Source organism: Gorilla gorilla, chromosome 8 (assembly GCF_029281585.2).
Source record: "Gorilla gorilla gorilla isolate KB3781 chromosome 8, NHGRI_mGorGor1-v2.1_pri, whole genome shotgun sequence".
NCBI classification, from domain to species: Eukaryota; Metazoa; Chordata; class Mammalia; order Primates; family Hominidae; genus Gorilla; species Gorilla gorilla.
The window spans coordinates 125,285,317-125,310,523 of record NC_073232.2 but is presented as its reverse complement, the minus strand read 5'-3'; the positions used below and the strand labels follow the sequence as shown (position 1 = coordinate 125,310,523).

Genomic DNA, 25,207 nt, shown 5'->3' with positions numbered 1-25,207 from the left:
CCCAGCACCAGGTTGGACACCTGATTAACAGACCCACTGATAGTGACCTGCCATTATTGTCTACATGCAAGTCGCAGTGGCTCACGCCTGTAATCCCAGCACTTTGGGAGGCCGAGGCGGGCGGATCACAAGGTCAAGAGACCTGGCCAACATGGTGAAACCCCATCTCTACTAAAAATACAAAAAATGAGCCGGGTGTGGTGGCAGGTGCCTGTAGTCCCAGCTACTTGGGAGGCTGATTCAGGAGAATGGCATGAACCCGGGAGGTGGAACTTGCAGTGAGCCGAGATCACGCCATTGCACTCCAGCCTGGGCAACAGAGCGAGACTCCGTCTCAAAAAAAAAAAATTAAAAAATAAATAAAATAAAACAATACAAAAATTAGCTGGGTGTGGTGGTGCACACCTGCAGTCCCAGCTACTGGGGAGGCTGAAGCAGGAGAATCGCTTGAACCTGGGAGGCGAAGGTTGCAGTGAGCTGAGATCGTGCCACTGCACTCCAGCTTGGGCAACAGAGGGAGACTCCATCTCAAAAAAAAAAATAAAAAGAAACAGTTAATTCAGGTATTTTAAATATATCCCTCTGCCTTTGTTCATGTCCCTTGAAAAGGGGCTTTGCCTTGAGAATTAAACTCCAGCCGCCTAAAGTTTCCCAAATGCCTAAATGAGAGGAAGCCAACTTAACGAAGTCTTGCTGCGGTAAAACTGGCAAGTGAAACTCAGTCCCTACTAAGGTGCAGGTGAATACACAGTCATCCCAACCAAAAGGTCTTCCCGAGTTCAGCCCAACTCACTTTGCAGACACGGGGGCACAAAGCCAATCACAAGCACCTCAAGTGGAGAGGAAAAACACTAATCCAGCACATGGTCTTGAACGGCACTTCGCACTATGCCTTTAATGCCAATGTGCCCAGGAAACACCCCAGGAGCCCTCTTCTCGGCCCCCACAATGTCTCCTTGCTCCTTTCCCTTTGGACTACTGAGCCTCCACTCCACTAATTGGACCTACTATTCTGAAGACTCAAAGCCAGCTCAGACCTGGGTTCAAATCCAAGTTCCATCATTTTGTTCCTTCAACAAAACATTTATCCAGTGCCTAATACATGCCAAGTGCTGACATTCAAAAGAATTGGGCTAAGAGGATATAAAAGCAGACCATCTCAAAGTGGGTGAGCTTGGGCAAATGATCTCACCTCTCTCAGCACAGCTTCCCTCATCTGTAAAATGGGAATACAAACAGCCATCTCTCAGAGTTCGTGTAAGGATCAAATGCCTGGCATTGTGCCTGGTGTAAGGTAAGTGCTTGGTAATTGCTAGCTATTATATTATAAGCTATTATCTTGTTATTAATATAATCAGTATCATCAGGATACAATCCCTTGAGATGTTGCAAGATTTTAAATCATCCAAAAAGTAAATCTGCAGATACGCGTATTAACCACCGCTTAAGGGGGAAATGAACACTTTAGGCTAAGTAAAGCAGAGTGACCAAAAGTCTTCCTAGTTAACCAGCCTGGCCCCTACTCCCACACCTTATTCACTCATTTCCCCAGCTTTCTGGTGAAGTGGAATTTTCCTGTTTCTCCACATGGGCTCCTCCCAGGCACACGGAAGCTCAGCCGCAGGCCGGGTGTTCTAAGTCGCTACATCTCTCCCTTCCAACCAGTTCTCAAACTTATAGAGATTTTTTAAATGCTTGCAAGCCCAGCAGAATTCTGATTCTTACAATCACACTCTGCACACAGCGGACACACAGAGCACAATCAGCCATGTGGAGGCAAAGCCGTCCCACAAAACAGGGGGTCACAATGCATTTGGGTGAAACCTGGCAGCAGCTGCCCAAGGGCTACCAAGAAACCACACGAAATCATCATCCCAAAGAGGTTTTGCAATGTGCACAAAATAAAAAGGAAAACAGAAAACAAAATCTCAAAGAAAACCTGCCACTTCTCTCTAAGGCCATGTCCTGATTTTTTTTTCCTCCTCTTTCTTCAGAGATGTCAATAAGATTTAAAACACAGCCTGTTAAAAGATTGCCTAAAGAAGGCGTGGACAGTCAAGAAAGAGAAATTCAAAGAACTGCTGGTGCCCCAGGCTTACCAGCGCAAGGCATAAAAACAAGGGTCAGCCACTTGGCACCCTGTTTCGGGACCATCGCCAGCCTCTGGTTCAGTCCAAAGACCAGTGTGGATTTCCTCCTCCTGCACTGGCCATGTTCTATGAGAATGGGAAAGCAAAAGTCCACGCTGTCAACAAACCAAGGGAGATGCGAAAATGCCCAGAACACACACACATGGAGAGTTCAGTTTTGAGTGTGGTTTAAAGAGTGGGAAGTCAGACCAATTCTGGTGTTTGAATCCCAGACCACCAACTACTTCCTGAGATACCCTGGGGGGGATACTTAACCTCTCTGAACCTCAGTTTACTCTTCTATAAAATGGGAGGTAACAGTACTTGCAGAGTTGTTCCCAAATCCTAATTGCAGGCAGCAGCTTAGAGTAGTACACCCAGCATATGGCAAGCACTCAAGAAATGTCAGCTCTTACCACCGTTGCTATTCTTATTCCAAAGTTGGTAATTGCCTCATTTGGTGATTTGGGCAATAATGTCAGGAAGTGCTTTTTGTTGCTGTTATCCAACAATGCAGTATGTTATCCGAAACTTACTTCCTAGGAGGCGTACATAAAAAGGGAAGGTGTGTGGTGAGAAAAAGAAAACAATAATAAGTAGCAGAATCATCTAACATTTGCAGTCTTACCATAGAGAATGCACTCTGATATTTTACCCATTTTCCGGATGAGTTTTCAGGAAACTGAGCTGGAAAAGAGCTCAGGCAACCCGCCCAAGGTCACAGGATTTGGAAGCGAAGGTTACGAGGGCAGGAAACATGTTTGTCTCACTGTGCCCCTGTGCCAAGCATGAATGGTTCTCTTTAAGCCTCATTTAACATTCGACAAATATTTATTGATGCCAGCACTTTGCCGGGCATTATGCTGGGTATACTAGAGACAGAAGAGAACGATCACAGGGCTTAGGAGTCAGGTGACCTGGGTGACAAATCCCAGCTGGCACTCAACTGCTGTGTGACAATGAGCAGAGAGTTAGTCTCTCCGACCTTCAGTTATTGTGAAATAATTTCCCCTCATCCCACCTCCCTCATGCTGTAGATGCAAAGAGTCCATTAAACAACACCTAGCTAGCTGGCTGCTTTGGCAGGGCCTCAGAATTCATTCAACACTGGTTCCCTCCCCTCTGTCCCCCTCACACCCCCTCTACCTCCCAAAACAAGCCCTGGTTAATGCATCTATAAAATGAAGGTAATAGTAATATCCCTTCAGAGGGCTGTGGTGAGAACCAAATGAGGTCAAGTATTTGAAAAGTACTTAGACTGTAAAGTATTATAAAAACACAAGTTATTATTATTACAGGAATGCACCCCGCCTCTGCACCCAGCTGCCTCTTTGCAACCAGGAACTGGCTCTTTGCACCATGTCAGCAAAGCACACTCCATCAGGTAAAGCCCACCTGGTCCTCCAGCCCTGGATGAAAGGGAGAGGGAGAGTAGGGGGTTAGGAGGAGGGTGTGAACAGGAGCCGAGCTCTGCAGGATGCTCATTTCCAGGCAGGAAGAAGGACCACACAGCTGGAAGAATCCAGACACACGGGGTGAGGAGAGGGGGAGGTGGCTCTGCCACTCCTGAGATGGTGCCCATGACCTTCTTCCCAGCTGCCTCCCATCAGCATGGAGGCCGCCACATCTGTCTTCCTACCCACGCCAATCAAAGAAGCATTCCCAGGCCCCTCCAGTAGGTCAGGCACGTTCTGGACAACAAGGACCCTAAGGTGAGCTGTGAGGCAGCATGGCTGCCCTCACTGACCTCATTATCTTCAGGCCCAGAAGATTCATTAATTAAAACAACACAACACACACACTCACTTCTAAAAAGCTTACCCTCGGGCCACAGCACTTTCCAGTATTTTAAGAGGCATCCACCCACTCACCACCTATTATTCCTGCTTTTAAAGAAGGGCAAAGGTGACATTTCAGCAGGCCACTGGCTCAAAGGTTACAACAAAGAAACCAACAGGGGGGTTCTGGGTTGTCAAGCCTTTAACATAATGTAAACCTGCCTCCATCCGTATCGCTGCACTTAAACTGTCAAACAAGGCGATGGTTTACTTTTCGTTAAGGGGCAGGTGTCAAGACTGGCTGAAGTCCACATGAAAAAAAAAATGTCAGCTGTTCATGTGACCGCCTGCACACCTGAAAAACCAATATATCCAAAACACTCGTCCACTTACCACTTTAAAACAGCAAAAGAAAAAAATCAACCACCTGTGACAATGCTTTTCTCCAAGTGGATTGGACCCTTTTTTTTTCTCTAAACATTATTTTAAATCGAAAGTACAATTTAAAACATATTTTCAGTTTATTTTTCAGTAAACTATCAGATAGCTATAACTTACAGAGGACCCAAGAGATGAAAGGGGTGACCAAGATTGGTGACATTTGAATTTGGCTGCAGAAACCCAACGGTTCAATTATGTCTGTGGAGTGAAGTCCTATGACCAAAAAGGGCAAAGCCCAAAGGGTCCCCTACTTCTCGCCACTACACCCAGAAGGACTCATGGGCCACCCCCCCACAACCATTAGTGAGTCTTTCTAACGAGGACACATTCCTGAGACCTAGTTTGGTGTCACTGCCTTTATTACTGTGTCAATCAGGCAAGCAGGAGCGACTGTTAACCCGACTGACCCCAGATCCCACCAGAACGGCAGCCTCAACCACGCCGGGGTTAAGAGACTCCCGCTCTGTCACCATGGTGTGTCCAACATGTTTCTTTGACATCTCAAGCCAAGACACACGACATTCCTGTCCGTGAGGACTTCCCCAAAGGTGCTTGCTGGCAGAGAGAAGAGTGAGGATGCTCTACCATTCACTGCTTCCACCTTCTCTATCTGCCAGGACAGGTGCAATTTCTTACACTGGGTCCCATTGGCCCGGGACCCTCCCAAGATTTGTCCCTCCCTCTTATGCTCCCTCTGGACGCTGCTTGGGTTTCCACCATCACACCCACAAGAACTTTCTTCACTTCCTGACTCTCCCAGCTGCCTCCCAGAGCCAGGCCCTGTTCCTCCCAGCTCCCAGCACCGCAGCTGGCTGGTGCTAGGTGACCAGGAAATGTACACTGGACAAACAGATCCCGGCAGTCCACCCCAGCCAGAGGGAATCCCCAAAGCAGGCACAAACAAAAGGACTCAGGAGAGAGGCCAGGTGCAGTGGCTCACGCCTGTAATCCCAGCACTTTGGGAGGTCAAGACAGGCAGATCACTCGAGGTCAGGAGTTTGAGAACAAACTGGTCAACAGGGTGAAACCCTGTCTCTACTAAAAATACAAAAAAAATACCCAGGCGTGGTAGTGGGCACCTGTGATCCCAAATACTCAGGAGGCTGATGCATCATTTTATAGATGCATTTTGTAGATTGCTTGAACCTGGGAGGCAGCGGTTGCAGTGAGCCGAGACCACGTCACTGCACTCCAACCTGGCAACAGAGTCTCTGTCTTAAAAAAAAAAAAAAAAAAAAAAAAGGACTCAGGAGAAAGCCTGCAAGGACCACTCAGTCTTTGGCTAGACGGGAACCTTTCATGAAAGCAACATGTCACAGAGGCCTGAGAAGACCACTCACACTGCCCAACCCAGCATTCTCGGCGCCCAAAGGACAGAAAGAACGCAGCAGAGAACAACAGGGCAACACTCCCCACAAAGATGACTTCACCTCCTCCCACCTCTTAAGAGTGGGTGATCTTTATTGAGCACCTACTATGTTATGTGCAGGCACTGGTCAAACGCTTTACGCAGCTCATGTAATCATCACCACCACTGACAATATAAATGTATGTGTTTCCTCAACAGTCAGTGATGGACTCAGGGGCATGCATTAAATTATTCAGTGTCTCTTAGTGACCATAGTTCCCCCAGCACCCAGCACTGTGCCATCTCCACTGTGGGGACCCAGAACTACATGCTGACCACCCAAATGTTACCTTACTCTGCTCTCTCCAGCCCTCTTAATACACTAAGTTTATTTGTTTGCAAAAAGGATGCATTTTAAAGACCCCAGGTTTACATCTGCCCGCTCTGGATCTCAGCTTTCTAATCCATAAAATGAATAGAAACGTAACTCTGTTTGCAGGGCTGCTATGAAAAGTAAGAGACCCCATTAATAGGCCCAGCATAGGATTCAATAAAAACTTGTTTCCCATTGTCCTTTTTCTAAGAAATAAGGTGACTGGGACAGGAATGTTATACCAATAACGACATGGCTTCAGAGATTCTCTCTGCTGGGCACACATCCTGCAAGTAGGACACTGGATGGAGGGCAGGAAGTCTGCAGTGACCAGAGAGGGTGTCTCCTGTGGACCAGCCTTTCCCTGGCTCAACTGCAGTAGGCCACACCCAAGAGAGCCCTCTGCCCCCTCCTCCTTCCCAGCCAGGCTCCAGCCAAGGAACACAGGGTTCCCCCAAGAATTTGTATTTAAAGATGTCTCCGTCACTGCAGTAAAGTTTGCAAAGAAGACGGCATGGGCAGGTGAAAAGTCCACCTGAGGAGGAAGTGGGCACATGGGATGCTGAGCTCCCGCTCCACCACTGGTCATTTGTTTCCTCGTGGGTAAAATGGGATAATGCCAGCTTCTACCAACCACACAGCACCCTGCATCAGAGCAGTCACTCCTGGCTCACAGAGGAAATCAATGAGAAAAGTCTCAGGCTCTGCCCCAGATATTACTGCCCTGTGGGACCAGAATCCCTCATGGTTTAAGAAAGTCTTACCAACTAAACACAGGGTCACTATAAGAAATCATTCTGGACAGTAGATCTCTATCAATTTTTGGCTTCATGACAGGCTAGGATTTGAGTATTCCTGGCTGTTCCACGTTTATAGGAGACAAAGAGTGGAAAGGAGTGTGTTGGGGAGTGGAGAAGAGATATCGCTGGTACAAAAATCCCCTTCTCTGCTTGCCGGGGGCTCTTTGCAAACTGGACATGAGCCTCAAGAAGTGGTCAGTCCTCTGGGTTTCTGAGCCTCCGGGCAGAGAGACACCAGCAAGTTTAGAGAACTGCCAGGCAGCAGAAGCTGCCAGGGGCACACGAGAGTGCTCCCGCGTGGGATGCTGTCAGGATCTGGTGGGCAGCAGAGGCATTTAGGGGACAGTGGCTTCTGATTAGCTGGCGGGTGCAGGTGCCCATCATGCTACTAAGGGGGAAAGTAAATCAAATCTTTCCTTTCAAAAAAAAAAAGCCTGGCCCCATGATGTTCCTTTCCTCCCTCTCCACCACCAGGGCAAATAAAACAACTCTCCAGCAGCTGATGAATTCAATTCCAGTCGAAGTCAGCTGGGATGAAGGAAGGGAAAGAGCGGAGAGCTCCCCGCTCTGTCTCCAGGATCTGCCCGAGCTTCAGGGTGCCCGCCTCGGCATGCCAAAATTGCACAAAGAAATGAAATATTACACACACTTGAGACCTACATGAATCAATCCAGAACATGCTGCGATAGAAAGGATAATTCTGAATCCCCACCCTCTCAACTCAAGTACATCCAGATCCCCAGGAAGCTGATTCCCCAGATATCATTAAATTTAGTAAACTTTAAATTTAAAACAAATACACCAGCCAGGCTCATGCCTGTAATCCCAGCACTTCGGGAGGCCGAGGTGGGCGGATCCCTTGAGGTCAGGAGTTTGAGACCAGCTTGGCCAACATGGCAAAACCCAATCTCTACTAAAAATATTTTAAAACTAGCCAAGCATGGTGGCACGTGCCTGTAATCCCAGCTACTCAGGAGGCTAAGGCAGGAGAATCACTTGAAACTGGGCAGCAGAGGTTGTAGTGAGTCGAGATCACACCACTGCCCTCCAGCCTGGGCAACAAAGCAAGACTCCGTCTCAATTAAAAAAAAAAAAATACACCAAGCATGGCCTAGCCTGGCAATACAGTACTTCAGCATGCCCTTTAGTACTGATTTATTACTGCATTACCATCAGGCAGATGGTCTTAACCCCAGACCCCAAGGAATGGCAGCCCCAACCTTGCCAGGTAAGGAAACCCCTGCTCTGTCACCACAGTGGGACCAATGTGTTTCCTTCACATCACTTGTCCACAATCTGAAGCACACGTTACGCTACTGATTCTCATCCTTCACTTTCTTCCATGTTTCTTTTTTAATAAAGAAAATCAATTGAGCACAGGCACAGTGGCTCACGCCTGTCATCTCAGCACTTTGAGAGGCCAAGGTGTGAACCTTTGGCATCTTTGAGGCCCAGGAGTTCGAGACCAGCCTGGGCAACATAGTGAGACCCCCATCTCTAAAAAAAAAATTTTTTTTTAATTAGCCAGGAGTGGTGGCACATGTCTGTAGTATATAGTCCCAGTTACCTGGGAGGCTGAGGCAGGGGGATTGCTTGAGCCCAGGTGTTTGAGGCTGCAGTGCAGTGAGCTGTGTGCAGTGAACTGTTTTCATGCCACTGCACTCCAGCCTGGGCGACAGAGCTGAACCTGATCTCAAAAAAAAAAAAAAAAAAAAGCTCATCAGGCAGGAAAAGCCCAGCAGGAGGATCACACCTGGCACGAGGCAGGGAGCTGCCAGGGCCTCATGTGCCTCCATTCTGGGGCAAGCTAATAATAAATAATAATACTTTGTGCTTCTCCAGTGCCTTTCATCTGAGGATTTCAAAGTGCTCTGCAAACATTAACTAATTATTCCTCACAGAATCCTGCAGAGACAGCAGAGGAATGGGATTGATGTGGCCTGGACAGGCAAAAATTTCAGAGTTTCTGCTTTCTTGAAACGGAATCTTGTTCTGTTGCCCAGGCTGGAGTGCAATGGTGTGATCTCAGCTCACTGCAAACTCCACCTCATAGGTTCTGGAGATTCTCCTGCCTCAGCCTCCCAAGTAGCTGGGCTTACAGGCATCCGCTACCACGCCCAGCTAATTTTTGTATTTTTAGTAGAGATGGGGTTTCACCATGTTGGCCAGGCTGGTCTCAAACTCCTGGCCTTAAGTGACCACCTGCCTCGGCCTCCCAGCGTGCTGGGGTTATAGGCATGAGCCACTACAGCCAGCCAAAACTTCAGAATTTCTAATGTCCAAGGATTCCAGACTTTCCCAAGGATGAAGTCTCCCATAACGACAGAAGGAGGAAATCTCCTTTTAGTTTTTGTTTGTTTGTTTGTTTTTGTGAGATGAAGTCTCGCTCTGTCGCCCAGGCTGGAGGGCAGTGGCACAATCTTGGCTCACTGCAGCCTCCGCCTCCTGGGATCAAGCAATTCTCCCTGCCTCAGCCTCCCGAGTAGGTGGCATTATAGGCGCCCACCACCACACCTGGCTAATTTTTGTATTTTTAGTAGAGACGGGGTTTCGCCATGTTGGTCTTGAACTCCTGACCTCAGGTGATCCGCGCCCCCTCAGCCTCCCAAAGTGCTGGGATTACAGGCATGCGCCACCACGCCCAGCCAATCTACTCCTTTTAGGATGAAGGCTTAGCACTGGGCTTCCTGAATTCTCACATTGACATAATCAACCAATAAAGCTCCCAATGTCAAGAAGGTATTTCCATTCTAGAAGCATCCTTGGCCCTGAAATTAACCCTTGCAAAACTACCACCAAACTGTCTAAATCAGGTCCCAGAAGGAGTGTAACTAGCAGCAGATCACCTTCTCATGGGTCCCTGAAGCCCCCTGCTATGCCCCAGGGTAGGGGGCTTTATAGTTACTGGGTCCTGGGTGTTAGGAAGAGAATGCAGAGCGTGGACATTTTTCAGAATTTTAACCATCACTGTTTCAGCTGAATGCTGACCCGGGAACTAACCCATTCCCTGTCTAACCACCCTTCTTAATAAGGACCAAGCACTCGAGGCACATGCCCTTGGTGCGTCTACCCCTGTCCTCCTGCGCTAACTCAACTTCTTTTTGCATCCAAGTTTTGAGACAGTGCAGGGACCCCTTTTAGGGGCCTGCAGGGCAATACCCCCCAACATAAAAGTTTTTAAAAACTTCAGTTCCTTCTAAAGAAATTCCAGGCAGCTAGCTAGCTTTAAAAAATAAGTTAACAACTCAATAAACAAAAAAAAATAGTGGCTTAAAACAATAGCCAAAAAAGAGTCATGAAGTGTTGTTTGGTTCCCTATAAATACCAATAATATCATCTCAATACATGTCCCTGACTTGTTTTTCAGAAAGATGGACCCCACCAAATGGATCCAGTGGTCCGTAGACCTCAGATCAGGAGAAAGTGGGGACTAAGCTCCAGCTGCCTTTCTTTGCTCTAAAGTTCTTTCCAAGGAGGGGCCTAGAAAAAGACATGCCCATGAGCCAGACCTAACATTTCTTTCTGCTGACCCCAAATCTTTAATCAAAGCTTATCTTCCTTAACCAATTACAAACCAAAAAAATCTTTAAATCCACTTATGACCTATGAGCCCCCACTTCAAAATATCCCATCTTTTTAGGCCAAACCAATGTCTTACCTCCCTGTATTAATTTACCATTTTGCCTAGAACTTCTGTTTCCCTAAAATTTACCCCTTTCTTTAAAAACACTTGCTTACAGGCCAGGCACTGTGGCTCATGCCCGTAATCCCAGCACTCTGGGAGGTCAAGGCAGGAGGATCACTTGAGGTCAGGAGCTGGAAACTAGCCTGGGCAACATGGTGAAACCCCATCTCTACTAAAAAGACAAAACTTAGCCAGGTGTGGGGGCGCACGCCTGTAGTCCCAGCTATTCAGGAGGCTGAGGCAGGAGAATCGCTTGAACCTGGGAGGCGGAGGTTGCAGTGAGCTGAGATCACACCACTGCACTCCAGCCTGGGTGACAGAGCAAGACTCAGTCTGAAAAAAAAAAAAAAAAAAAAAAAAAAACCACTTGCTTATAAACCATGGGAGAGGTCAGGTCTTAAGCGTGAGCTGCTGGATTTGCCCTGCTTGGTGACCTACAAATAAATACCTTCCTTTCTCCCATTGCAAACCTCAGTATGAATATTGGGCCGGACTGCACCAGGCGAGAAGACCCCAGCTGGGTTCGTTAAGTTTCAGCAACACGCGTAGAGTAACAGAAGGAAGCCGGATGTGTGTGGCGCCTCAGTCAGTCAGCACTTACTGATTCTCACAAATCAGTCAAAATTAATCATGTGAACTACATTTGAGTGTTATTTTTAAGAAAAATATTTTGGTTCCTTCAAACACTTAACATAACCCCAAAATATGCAAAGCAAATATTCCCTAGACAGATCCAGAAGGAAGCTACAGAAAGGAATGGTTTAGCCAGGCAGGTGCTTGTATGTAAATGACAAAACTGTTAAGAGACCTGGAGACAAGTTAAAGGCCTTCCTGCAGCTCCTTACTCAATGCCAGCAAACCCTTTCATCATAGAGCAGAGACATTTCAGTTTTGGGTTCTGATCAAATTACCTGTAATTCAAAAGTCCTGGGTGTCTCCTTCCTAAAATTCCTCTCCTCTTAGAATTCTGTCTTTCTTCCTTTTGAGTGCCTTTCCACTAGTTCAGACCACCATCCTAGCAGCACACTGCTGTCCTCTGAACCCCTAGAACCCACCATAGAGACTCAACAAATATTGCTCACGTAACAAAGTAAGAACACTATCCTGATGGTTCCTCAACCCTGCTCCACTCTCCTACGTTTCATAAACGGAGCAGTCAGTCTTCCCTGATTAAAATTCAGCCAGGACTATTCCATCCCCTAAAGCAGTGCTTCTCAAAGGTTCCCACACTTTGGAATCACCTGGGCAGGTTTTATAACTACTGGTGCATGGCTCGCATTCCCCAGATGTTCTGATCTAGTTGGAATGGGATGTGACCTGGGCGTTAGAATTTTAAAGGTTTCCCAAGTGATTCTGATGTGTTGCAAAGTTTGAAAACCATTGCCAAGGCGCAGTAGCAGCAATACTCACAGGACTAAACTCAATGGCAATACTCAAGTGAGTAATACTCAATGGCAATACTCAAGGCAGTAATGCTCAAGAGCAATACTTGAGGTGGTAAAGCTCAAGAGCAATCCTTGAGGTAGTAATGCTCAACAGCAATACTCAAGGTAGTAATGCTCAACAGCAATACTCAAGGTAGCAATACTCAAGAACAAAACTCAAGGTGGTAATACTCAAGAGCAATACTCAAGGTGGTAATACTCAACAGTAATATTCAAGGTAGCAATACTCAACAGCGATACTCAAGGCAGTAGCACTCAAAAGCAATACTCAAGGTGGTAATACTCAAGAGCAATACTCAAAGTGGTTATGCTCAACAGTAATACTCAAAGTAGTAATATTCAACAGCAACACTCAAGGTAGTAATACTCAACAGCAACACTCAAGGTAGTAAAATTCGACAGTAATACTCAACAGCAATACTCAAGGTAGTAATACTTGACAGCAATACTCAAGGTAGTAATACTCAACAGCAATACTCACGGTAGTAGCAGCAGTGCAACTGCTAAGGGCTTAGAGAAATGCAAGGCCCCACCCAAGCCAACTGATATCAGAATCTGCATTTTAACCAGAGCCCCAGAGAATTTGAGGCCTCATTAGCACACAGAGTTCAAAGCCCCTGAGGACAGGATACCACACAACCATTCTAGCTTGGAAACCCCCCACTACCACCAGATCTCTGGCTTGGCTCCGGTTAACCCCATCTTTCCTTCTGAGAACTCTATGGCCCTGTGCTTTTGTTCATGCTGATTCCCCTACCTGGATGCCCTTTCGTAAGCTCTGTGTAAGAAAATGACTGCTCATCTGCCAAGCCTTAAGCCTTCAGGTACCATATTTTGTTCCAGTCTCCCAGGAACCACTCCTCCCCTCCTGCCACTAACCATTAAGCATACTCCAACTAAAGCAGGGTTTCTTCAAGGTAAGGACACCAACTCTGCAGGCACATACACCCAGATGCAAAGCCACCTTCCACCACTAATTTCCTTTTTTTTTCTTTTTTTTGAGACAGGATCTCACTCTCATTGTCCAGGCTGGAGTACAGTGGCACAATGCCAGCTCACTGCAGCCGGACTCAGGTGATCCTCCCACCTCAGCCTCTCAGGTAGCTGAGACTACAGGTGCACACCACCAGGCCCGGCTAATATTTTTGTATTTTTAGTCGAGATGGGGTTTCACCCTGTTGCCCAAGCTGGTCTGGAACTCCTGAGCTCAAGAGATCTGACCACCTCGGACTCCCAAAGTGCTGGGATTATAGGCCTGAGCCACCATGCCCAGCCTAATTTCTTAACAAAGTAAGAAAACTATTGCAATGGTTTCTCAACCGTGCTCCACAATATCTCCTACATTTTATAAAGGGAGCAATCACAGTCCCCCTGATTAATAATGACCTTGGTGTCCTGAGACTTAAACCTCTCTGAGATTCAGTTGTCTTGTCTACAAAATGGAGATGATACTGTCTATCTCCTTAAGAGTGTGAGAATTGAGATGATGCAGGTAAAATGCTTGGCAGACTGCTTCATGGGCGATCGGCACAGAACGCATAGGACTCAGGGCTTACTATCCTCATACGGTGATTCCCAAACTGTAAATCATTTAGAGACCTTTGAAATTATTGATGCCTGGCTCCTCCCAAAGTGGGCCCCGGGCATTGGCATTTTTATAAAAGCTCTCCAGGTGAACCTAATGTGCAGCACATTGGGGGAACCACTGCCCTAATACATGATAGGAAGAAGATATCAACGAATGAGGGTGATTGTCACAAGGAATTACTAAGACATATAACCTTTTCCACACCTGCTCCCATGACCCCCTAACTGGCTGCCCTGCCCCACCAATCTCACTCAACTAGGGGAGGCCCTGCCCAGGAATCACAGACTCAAGCTTCTATAGGACATTGTAGGAAAACTCAAAGTTCCCAAAGCCCCCAGAACTCCATTCTCCAATCCCCAAAGGTGTGTTCCAGCCAACTAGATAACGGAACAATGAAAACAGCACCCATAGGAGCCCGTGGGTGACACACAGGGTTAAAGAAGCCCAACCAAAGACTTAAGACCCCCAAGTGAAAGGTAAATGGGCTCACACAATTGTCTTTTATGGTCTCCCTTAATTACCTAAAAGAACAGTCCATGCTGCCGAACAGGCCTGGAGAAAACCTTTCATCTCTCCCTTACCTCCCCCTTGAGACTCACCGGGTTGTCTTCAAAGTATGGAAAGCTCTGTCCAGGAATGCTAACTTTAATTTACCATCCTCTAAGGAACATGAATTGAGAAGCTAAACAAATTTGACAATGGCCCTTTACGGCTTTAAGTACGGGCAAAAAAGAAGCCCATCTCAGGGACGTCATGTGAGCATCAGCTCAAGAGGGTTAGGGCAAGCAGTAACATTCCCCCTTGAGGAACATTTTAAGGTGGGTGTTTCCTCAACACCCCAGGATATGTTCCTGAAGCTTTGGAGACCCATCCCTGGAGGCTGGCATATTGTGTTTTCTGAGAATTTCCAGAAGCCCACACCCTTCGGTGGCAGGAGATGCCTTTTAACAAGGCACCAAAAGGACATGTATAATGAATGCAGGCGAGAGTCTCCAGGGCTGAAAACCTAGAACCACAGAGGACTCATGCCAGCAACTCTCATCAAGAGATGGCAGTGATTTGCTGAGACCTCTCAGGAGGTAATGCAACTCGGAGACAGGGAAGGCTGCTCCAGGCCAGCTTCCCCATCCAGCTCAAAAAACGGTGATGACCTGAAAATCAGGACAACTTGGAAAGAGTATCTTTATTTAGAGGGGAGCACAGGAAGCAACACAGGAGGGCCCCTTGGACCCCAGATGAATTCTCATCACTATAAAACTAGACTTCCGGCATGGGCAATATAGTGAGACCCCATCTCTTCAAAAAATTTAAAAATTAGTCGGGCCTGGTGGTGCCAGCCTACAGTCCCAGCTACTTGGGAGTCTGAGATGGGAGGATCGCTTGAACCCAGAATGCAATGGTTACAGTGGATTGCGCCACTGTGCTCCAGCCTGGGCAACAGAGCAAGACTCAGTCTCAAAAACAAAAACAAAACAAAACAAAAAAGATGAGATTTATAGAAGCCCGAGGCTATTCCATGAGCAGAATTTTGAGGCCACACCTGGGTTGAGCAACTACTCCCTGAGCCTAGGAACAGAAAGATGAACAAGGGAGCCCTAGGAGTCAACAGATGCCCCAAACCACAAGTCACTAAAGGAGGGAAAGGAAGGCTAAGCACTTTCTCAAACTGTGGCGCTCCCAAGCATGGTTTTAGGCAGCACAAAGTGTTACTTTAGCAGTTACGGGATTATACTAATGTGTATTAAAAAATAAATAAATAAGTAGCACATCAAACCTATAATTTCACAGGTGTTAATTAAGGATTATAGTGAGACTGAGTTTAAATAAATAAATCAAATGTTTGAATGCATCAAATAAATAATAGCACAGGTAGTATACAGTTATGCCAAAAACCATGAAGGCGTTATAGCGATAAGGGATGCTTGAGAAGCCACACTAAAGAATCCAAGGGGAATTCTGGCAGCATAGTGCTGATATCATCAGGGTCCCAAGACCCCACAGAAAGGTGACGCTGAGTGCCGCTACGCAGAGAAACAGGTGTATCCGGGGGCACTGAGAGGCTAAAGTGCAGCTTCACGATGCTGGACACTGACCAGGAAGATGTCCAAGGATGCTCTGAGCATACACCAAAAAGGTACCCAACGCAGGTGTGGGGAAGATGACCATCCCCAGAGTTGAATCATATGCCAAATAGAATCAGGGCCAAAATGGGTTTGAAAACCTCTCATACAGAGCTTTGGATGAAAATCTGAAAAAAGGAGCATTGCAGAAAATGTTAAATTAAACAACAACCAAAGTGTCCGCAAAGCTCAGCAGAGAGATCAAGTGGAGAAGACGATGGGTCGCTTTCACTTTTGCATGTGATGAAATTCTCATCTCAGCCCTCAGCCCTGAGGCCCTCTCATCGCTGCTACGTCTGGGCTGCACACTTCCCCAAGCCCCAAGCCAAGCTGCCTGCCTGCCCAGGCTTCTTTGAATTCCATCAGAATTCAGAAACACCCCGCTAAATCAGGAACAGTCAGGGGCACAGAGACACCACACCAAAAGGCAGGCAGATAGCAAGTCCCGGAATCGGGGCAAGGATAACTTCAGAGTCTCATCCTATGGGGCTTCCCCTCCCCAGATCCTCTCTTTGGGCTTCCTCTACCCCTCATCATGCCCTCCTACAAACATCTTCTCCCCCAAGTTTTCACACTTCCAAGGAAAATGGGGAAAGGGAAAAGCAGCTCTGACTACAGCCTGAATTCATTCCAAATGTAAAAGAAGCCCTCTTCCAATATTGGGGTGCATTTCCAGGAAAATGTGGCAGAATCACTCTGTTTACTCCAGCCTCGGTGATGCTGCCACAACGCAGCACAACCTTCAGTCAAGCTATTAACTTGAACGTTGAACTTCACAGCCTGGCTGTCTTCCTCAGCCTTCCTTTTGATGTTACCTCCAAAGCAAAAGATCAAAGGCTTTGAGTGTGGTGAGGGGAAGTCCCAAGCTCTTAGCCTACCAGCCTGTGATATATGTTAAAATCCTGGCCAAAAGAGAGTGAGCAGGAAAGGCAGCCAGCTCCAGAGGCCTGGGGTGGGCAGGGGGCAGGGGATGGAGGCTAGAGAAGCAATGAGGTTGCCCATGACGGAGGCCTCAGGGACACACAACCCAGGTGCTTCAAACACACAGAACCCCCCAGAACGAAAGCGCCTTGGCAGGCATCACACGCCCCCACACACCTCTAAGAGAGCCAGACACTACCCCATGATCCTTCTCTCACACAACGTGCCCCCATCCAATCATCCAACAAACTTGGGCTCACAGCCTAGGAAGAAAGCATTTGTTAACTGAATAGTCATCCCAGGTAATACACAAGGACAGAGATGCCAATGCTGAAGGGAAAGGAATGTAGTTTTAAGAGTGTGCAAAACACAGACAGGAAGATGTCTCCCTTAAGGGTGTGCCACATAAAGGACGGAAGGAAAAGGGCAGGTGCGTCAGTGAGGACAGCAGGTGCAGGACTGGAAGTGGGAAGGCCAGGAGGCTGGAGAAGCTGAAAGTGCCAGCGTGGCCGGAGGGGTGGGCAGAGGCTGGGCGGCTGCACAGGACTTCCAGCAGCAGCACAGCCCTGTCCTGGGCTTTGCCCCCCAGGGCATGTTTGTTACGAAGAAACATCCAGAGATGCCAACACATTTCCATTTGGGAGTGGCAAGGAGACATGAAATTAAAATTAAAACACCCATGATGATCCTATGCATATGAAGTTGGAAAAGAAAATTCAGTCTATGGCTATAGGAATCAGAAGTAGTTCCTTCTGGGAGACAGAGTCTGAAAGGGAGCAGGAAGAGCCTCTGAGATGCCGGAAAAGTTCCTTATCTTGATCTGGGTCGTGGTTACACAGGTAACACAGGAAAACCTCACAGTCCTAGATACCTAGGTCTGCGCACTTTGCTGTAAGTTATACCTCAGTAAATATTAATAGGGGAGGAAAGGAAGAAAAAAAAATCCATCACTGGCCCCTGCTGCCTGATCCTCCAGCGTGAGGGATTGAGGCAGAGCCAGGCTCTAGAACATCACACTGAGTGAGCCCTCGGGCTGTGCTTGTTCTTACCCTGCAGAATGGGCTGGAAATACAAAAAGTAAGATTCAACTAAGAAAACAAACAAGCCTATCTCTAGCCCCTTTTCCCCTTTTAGAAACAGAAATTTGGCTAAAGGGATAGAGAAATTCTTATGGGACGACTTTCATTACGGCAGAATGTTCTGTTTCCCAAGTTGCCGCCTCTCCCAAGTTCCATTTTATTTCTTATAAGAAAAGTCTCTAAAAGGAATCAGAGACTCTTAGGGTCAAATTTATCCTGACTCTCCCCAAATGTAACAAGTTCTTCCTCTAGGAGACCAACAGAGCCGTTTTTCTTTCCCCTCCTGGTTCTGAAACATTCCTATTGGAATGTTCTTTTCTTACCTCTGTGGATCCCCTGGACCAGTTTTGGTTTTTATTTCCCAGAACACAGAACACCTACATTCCACATTTAAACAATGACACTGTGACCGGCCCAGACAGTTCAAAGAAAACAAATCTGACAGAGGGGACTACCAGATCCATCAGCTAAAATCCTGGCCCAAACCACTCAAGAGTATTTTTTTTCTTTCCTTCCTTATACCAGGCAAGCAATTTGGGATAACAATGAGGACAAACACTTGGAGAATGACTTCCTCCTCCTCCCCAGCCAACCCCTTTGCAGACCACCTTTCTGGAGCAAGCCTCACCCCGAAGTACAAGGAGGGGCCACACAATCTCAAACCCTTGCGCAAACAGGGCGGCAGGGGTGAGATAACCACAACCGCATCCTTCGGGCAAGCAGCTCAGGGCACTGTAGAAGCCACTGGGCTCTGCTAAGAGGTTGTCGAGATCAAGGGGAGAGGGTGTCTCCCAAAGCCAGAGCTGAGCCCAGCAGGTCACACCCACAATGAACCTCAGAGTAGAAAAGGACTTAGAATTCAGCCAGGTCATTCTCCCTGTCTACAGTGAGAAAATTTAAGACCAGCAAGATGGGGCACCCCTCCACAGCTACCCTGCTAGCCAGCAGCAGAGAAGGACCCACCTCTAACCCATCTTCTGAGACCCAGTCTTTCTCCCAGCACCTCCCCACAACGTGCACAGTGCTGACGGGATCGTGGGAGGGCCCTGCAGCACACACATCCATAATGGGCCATTGGAATGATCAGGCAGCGTGGTAGACCACCTATGACACCGTCTTCAGCACTAAGAACCTCATTCATGCATGCATTCATCATTCCTGTTTGACCCAACACGTGCTAGGTGCCAGGAAATGTGTCTATGGTCTGGACGGTCCTAAAACAAAAGCCTCCCCCTTCCCCTGAACCAAGGCAGCTACAAGAGACTTACAGAGCAAGACTTTCCCAGGCATCAGAAGGAGGGGTTAAGAAATGGAACCCCAGGCTGGGCACAGTGGCTCACACCTGTAATCACAGCCTTTGGGAGGCCGAGGCGGGCGGATTGCCTGAGGTCAGGAGTTTGTAACCAGCCTGGCCAACACGGTGGAACCCCATCTCTACTAAAACATATGAAAATTAGCCGGGCATGGTGGCGGGTGCCTGTCATCCCAGCTACTCAGGAGGCTGAGGCAGGAGAATCGCTTGAACCCGGGAGGCAGAGGTTGCAGCGAGCCGAGATGGCACCATTGCACTCCAACCTGGGTGACGAGAAACTCCATCTCAAAAGAAAAAAAAAATAAAAAAGAAATGGAACCCTCAAAAGTATACGTCAATTCACTGTGGGAAATTTTATGCTAATTGTCTGAAGACGTAAGATTGAGTCACAACTGGGAGAAGAAAAATGCCAGACAGAGAAGCTTTCCTATAAAAAGTAAAATTTTTGAAAAGAAATTTGTTATTTCATTAGTCTGGTCTATGACACTCCTGGACCTATTTATCTCATGGGTGTGAAATACAAGCCAAGGACCTTAAAGTTCCACTGTCCACGTGCTGCACACTCTCCAGGGGAAGGACTGGTGAATGAACAGTTAAACTTTAACTTCCACACCCATCTGCAGCTCCATCACGGCTTCCTAAAATATTAACATGGCTCGCCTGGAGTCTACAGAGACCCCATACTTCCTCTGGCTTCAAATCCATCCTACTCCCTGCCCTGCCAAGACTCTTTGGGCTTTCTCTCCACAGTGGCTCACACTGTTCTTCCTGCCCCAAACAGCACTGCACCCCGGAGACTTCTCTACTTACAGGCACTCTTCTTTCCTCCAATAAAAAGTCCGCCCTCTCCTCAATGAACTGATGGAATCTCTTCTCAGTCATTAAAGCCAAACTAACTGATACTGGGCAATCAACTTCCCCGTGCTACCTAGGGCTCTGTTTCTTCAATCTGTGACACCCCAATGGGAAACTTAGCTCTGCTTGATTCTCCCAGCCTCAAGGGTACCTAAAATGCCTCTAAAGGTGTATGTTTCTCCAGGTTCTGCACTCAAAAGGTGCTCCTCTGTGGTCCCTGTTCCCCGTGGGTGTGTACACAGCTTCCAGCTTCCTTCCACCAAGCACAGAGCCTGCTGAAAGCCATGGTGGCCTACACCATCTCAGGGAGTATATTTACAGCCGAACAGAACAGGGCTCAGATCCTGACGTTGACTGATACTCGCTGCCTGTGGGACCTCAAGCAAGTTCCCTAAAAGAAAAGTTCCTCACCTGTTTCGTTTCATGAGAATCCCATCCACAGTCCTCAGAGGGCTGGAGAAGGGACAATTGCTATGCTCAGTGGTTGGCACAAAGTAGGTTATCTTGATAGATGAGTTCCCTCTTCACCTCCCCTACTTGCCCATAAATCGTTTGGTAAGTTACAAGAAGCAAAGATAACATGATGCAGGCTGGGAAACAGGATAAGAGAGGGCAGGGACAGGGAAATAGAGGGCAGTCATTCTTTCTGAGCCCAAAAGTGGGAGGGATCCAAGCCCAACCTCAGAGACCATCCCCAAGCCATGCTGAGGCTCTGGGGACAGCTCGCTACAAAGCAGACACTACTGGCACCACATGGGTGGCTGGGAAACAAAGTACCTGGCAGCCAAAGGGTCTCCAGGGGCACGTGGGTGAGATCCCACAAAGAGAAGACATCAAAAAGAGGCCCCAAATCAAGACCTGATCACACATCAGCCACAATAAATAATGTTTGCTCAAAGGTGGGAGGTGGGGGGAGTTGGAAAGAGACAGGGCCTTATTGGAGAAGGCCGACTTGCATATCCAATGTGGAAGAAAAGCTTGTTTTGTATGTTATACAATGGAGACATTGTTCACGAATGCTTTGCCCATACATAATCAGGCCTGCCTCTGGTTATTACATAAGTCTCTGATAGTTTGAGATTCCAAAAATTAATTTATTTCTATACTTATTCATAAGAATAAATATTTCCTTTTTTTGTGTGTGCATACACGCACGCATATCCATGCACAGAACACCACAGGCTCTAAAATGAAATTTAGAGATGAGCAAAATGTATTGACATATGAAATTGTTCAAAATGATTCTATCTAAAGGGATGGTGAACTTTGACTTCTTCAACACATCCTCCTCCAAGAAAAAGTGGAGGGATAATGTGGTTTTTATTTTCTTTCATATCCGCATTTTTTTTAGGAACAAGTCTCAAAATAGAAGCAAAGGCACTTTAACAGAACCTCTAGACAAATGAAAGATTCTTTTCCTGCTAGTTCTAAGGGCTATTTTCCATCTTGCCTGAATCTTGATGTTCCCATCAACCAACACCAGGACTGGGGCATAGATAAGCATCCCCCACAGCGATCATGGGGGTAGCAAGTGTGAGTTACCTTATCAAATGTAGAAGAGGACACACACACCACCCCCCCACACACAGCCAGGGCTTCTCCACTGCAGCACTAGTGACATGTTGGGCTGGATGACTCCTGTCATAGGGGGCTGTCCTGGGCATTGCAGGATGTTCAATAGCATCCTTAGCCTCTGCCCACGAGATGCCAGGAGTACCTCCCAATGACTGGCCATGCTAAATGTCTCTAGACATTGCCAAATGTCCTCTGGTGAGCAAAATCACCAGCATTTGAAAACCACCGACCTAAACAACTTGAATCCAGCAGCCCCAAGGAACAACACAGCAGCTCCCATCTAGCTTCTTTGGTCAGGATATCTGGCACACAACAGGCTCAAGGACCAGCTGACTGAACTGAAAACATCTGGATCAGGGTTTGCCACTTTGATACCTTTGTATGAAGTCCGAGGCCTCATACAAACCTGAACACAACCTACAGGCTTCATAAGTCGCAGCTTTTTCTTCCTAAGAACAGGAGCTGGGGGTGAAACCTGTCATCCCATTTAATTCTCGTCATCATCCTTGGTGGAGGGTAGTACTGTGCCATTTCACAGATGAAGAAACTGAAGCCCAAAGAGAGATACCAGGATTTGCCTCAAGTCTCGTAGCCTCTAAACAGCTGGGCTCAGACCTTAAAAGCCCTTCCTGCCTATGCTGATAATCAGAGACAAGGTAGTGCTGGGTTTCAAAGGGGCTTTTAATTCTTTAGGAAATTACTTTGGAGGAAAAGAAACAAACAAGACTATCTTAGTGAAGCCAGGCTTGGAGTCACATCTCTTCTGTTTAATCATCACTCAACACTCACAAGACAATAAAAATTCCCTTCGTGTAAACAACGAGTATGATCAAGGGTGAGTTGGTTTGGTTTGCTGTGTATGTGTTAGGGGGCGTGGTAGGGGGGTCACCCAAGCCATCTCTTATCCCAGTCCCTCCAAACTTTCTTTGTGTCATAAACCAGAAAGGTTAGGGAGCCCTTTCAGGAGCTACCCTGCCCTGAGTAAAGTTTAGAGTAGTCCTCCCTCCAAACCAAAAGAAGAGAAGGAAAAAAAAAAAATCCACTTAATGATTGAACACTAAGGCATTAGAGATGTGGGCTCCGTAACCCAGCCAGCCAGCCACTTCTCTGAGAACCAACCTACCAGCTAACAGCACAGAACTCGGAGCTGGCTGGCTGGGGTTCTACTTACCCTGCAGGCATTTTTCTTATTTCAAAGTTTCTATTAACTCCCCACTGATGTGCCCTAAAAGAATTTTTAAGGGCTTGGAAACACATAAATAAAATAGTCTTTGTTGGACCACTACAGCCAAATGAAAGTCTTTCACCTGCAGCAGTGACGATAAAAGTTTCAGGCCCTGCTTTCACAGGAGCCATCCGAAGACGGGAGAGCCTGGAGTTCTCAAACCGCCTGTCACTCTCCAGCCCTCCAAGCCAGCACATTCCCCAGCCAAGGGCAGGGCGAGGAAGACACGCTCACTGCACGCACAGGTTGCAGGAAGCATTCCTGACTCCAGGCCTGCCCTCCGGAGCACTCTGCGTTCCTCCTGAGCCTTCCAAAAATACCCAGTTAATCATGTTTGTCAAAATCCTGTTCACACATAAAGATAAATCAGAATCCTTAGAGACTGCAGCCGACCTGCTCAGTGGAAGGCTGGGAAGTGAAGGGTGGAGGAATGGCCCTAGCAGGGTTTGGAGGAGAAGAAATAGGACCCAACCATATCAAACACCCAGAAAGAGAAAAATTAAGGTGCCTGTCTGACTGGAATAGTGCAGTAAATCCGATGCCACTGTCTTCAGGGGCAGAGCCTAGGGTATCCATATCTCACACTCATGTACCCAGAGCCTTCTCACAGAATTAGGATTCCTTGCCCTTCCCTCCGGGCCCGTGAGATGGCTTGCCAGTGGTAAGGATAACAGCAGCACTGCCAAAGGCCATCCTAAGCAAACATCACTGCTTTCGCTGTCCAGGAAAGCCATCATCCAAACTCCCACTTGGCAGCTATTGAATAGCTATGGTGCTTTGCTATGTGCTAGGCCTCAAATCTGGGCTGCTGGTTAAATCCAGGATCTGTCACTTTGCCTTTCTGGGCCTAAGAATTCCTCACCTTTAAAAAGACTGGCCATACTATGACCCACTCCCTACCAGTTGTACAACTGTACTTGTATTTGACAGTGGTCTCAAGCCCCAGTCCAGGCAGGTCTCGTCTTTTCTTCTTCCCTCCAGAACCTACAAAGTAGTGTCTAATTCACTACCGTGCACCTGGGTAGTGAATTAGACAAACATTAACAAGGTATTGTTCCCTCTCCATCACAGCTTGCTCCCCAAGATGGTGCCTACACCCATCACAGATGGAGTAAACAAACACAGTGAGACTTGTCTCGGATCTGGAAGGCTACTCAAGTGTCATCTAATCCCTCATTTCCCAGGTTGCATTATTCGGTCCCACAAAGAACAGTGCAGATTTTCTTTAACTTTAGGACTTCTCAGAGCCTTCAATATCCTAATGAACATCTTCATTCTCCAAGAGGCGACTGCTTAGACAGTGTCCCCTAAAATTACTTAACCGTAGAATATCTGGAGAAAATTCTCAGGGCTAGCATCCTACAGGCCATAAACAGTCCACACACCAATTCATTTTACAGATGAGAAAACAAGATCCAGGAGGTAAATCGAGATGGCCAGGATTAGGTCCCATGTTCTCCTAAACCCCAGGCCAGCTTCTGAATCCAGTCTGTGTGTCCTAGTTCTAATACGATATAGACAGGGGTATTGATAGACAAGACAGGAGTAACCACAAATACAAGTTATTTGGGGTCTCCAAGGATCCCCACTGTTCCCGAGGTTTATAGTCAACAGCCATTAAGTAACAGGAAGTTCTAGAAGCATGCAAACCCTTAGCCCAGGATGTTTTCTACATACGCCTTATTTTTGTGACGAGTAACTGAAATTTCAGCGTATTCCATTTTTCATCCACACCATGAGAATAGCTAACCAGCAACGCCATCAACCTGTGTTCAAGCCCCTCACAGAGAACTTCATCTTTTGGGTAGTTTCCTCTCCTCCTCCCAGAAAGCAAATTGAGATGGTATCTGCAGAGTGCCTCAAGCTTCTGAGAAGAAAGGCACCAAGCTAAGACAAGATACTATTATATAATAAGAAGGACTCGTAAACCTCCCCACAAAGACATTGGAAGCACACAGACTTGTTCAGGCCCAACGCCTAGTGCGCTACAAGGTGCCTCCCTGCCTCTCCCACAAATCAGGGATGGGGCTTCCAAGCCACCAGGTCATGGAAACTTAGCCACACAGAAGGCAAACAACAACACAGGACCATGTGAAGTCGTCTATTACACAGGCCTGGACAGACAGGGCTTCCCTGCAGCAAAGTATCTCATGGATTGGAAAGTCCCATGAGAATGGGGAAAGGCACTGCTTAAGAGAGGCTGAGGCAGGAGGATCATTTGAACCCAAGAGTTGGAGGCTGCAGTGGGCTATGATTGTGCCACTGCACTCCAGCCTGGGAGACAGAATGAGACCCTGTCTCTGAAAAATAAAATATTTTTTTAATAGGAAAGTTTGGTATTCACTTTGTTGGGGGGAAAGCACAGAGAGCCTCAAATCCATCCACAAGCTAACACTAATGATGAAGAGGACATGGAAAAATAACCTCTCACACTGCTGATCAGTATCTTAATTTGATGTAATGTGATAACCAAGAAAAATACAAAGACATGCAAAAGCATTACAAATTATTAAAACTTTCACTATGTATTGTT

At 47.1% G+C, this 25,207-nt stretch overlaps 1 protein-coding gene across 50 annotated transcripts in view; it reads right to left on the bottom strand.

Annotated features, from left to right (window-relative positions):
* TCF7L2 (transcription factor 7 like 2) overlaps nt 1-25,207 on the bottom strand; it is a 217,662-nt gene that overhangs the window by 143,647 nt on the left and 48,808 nt on the right. The window lies entirely within an intron of this gene.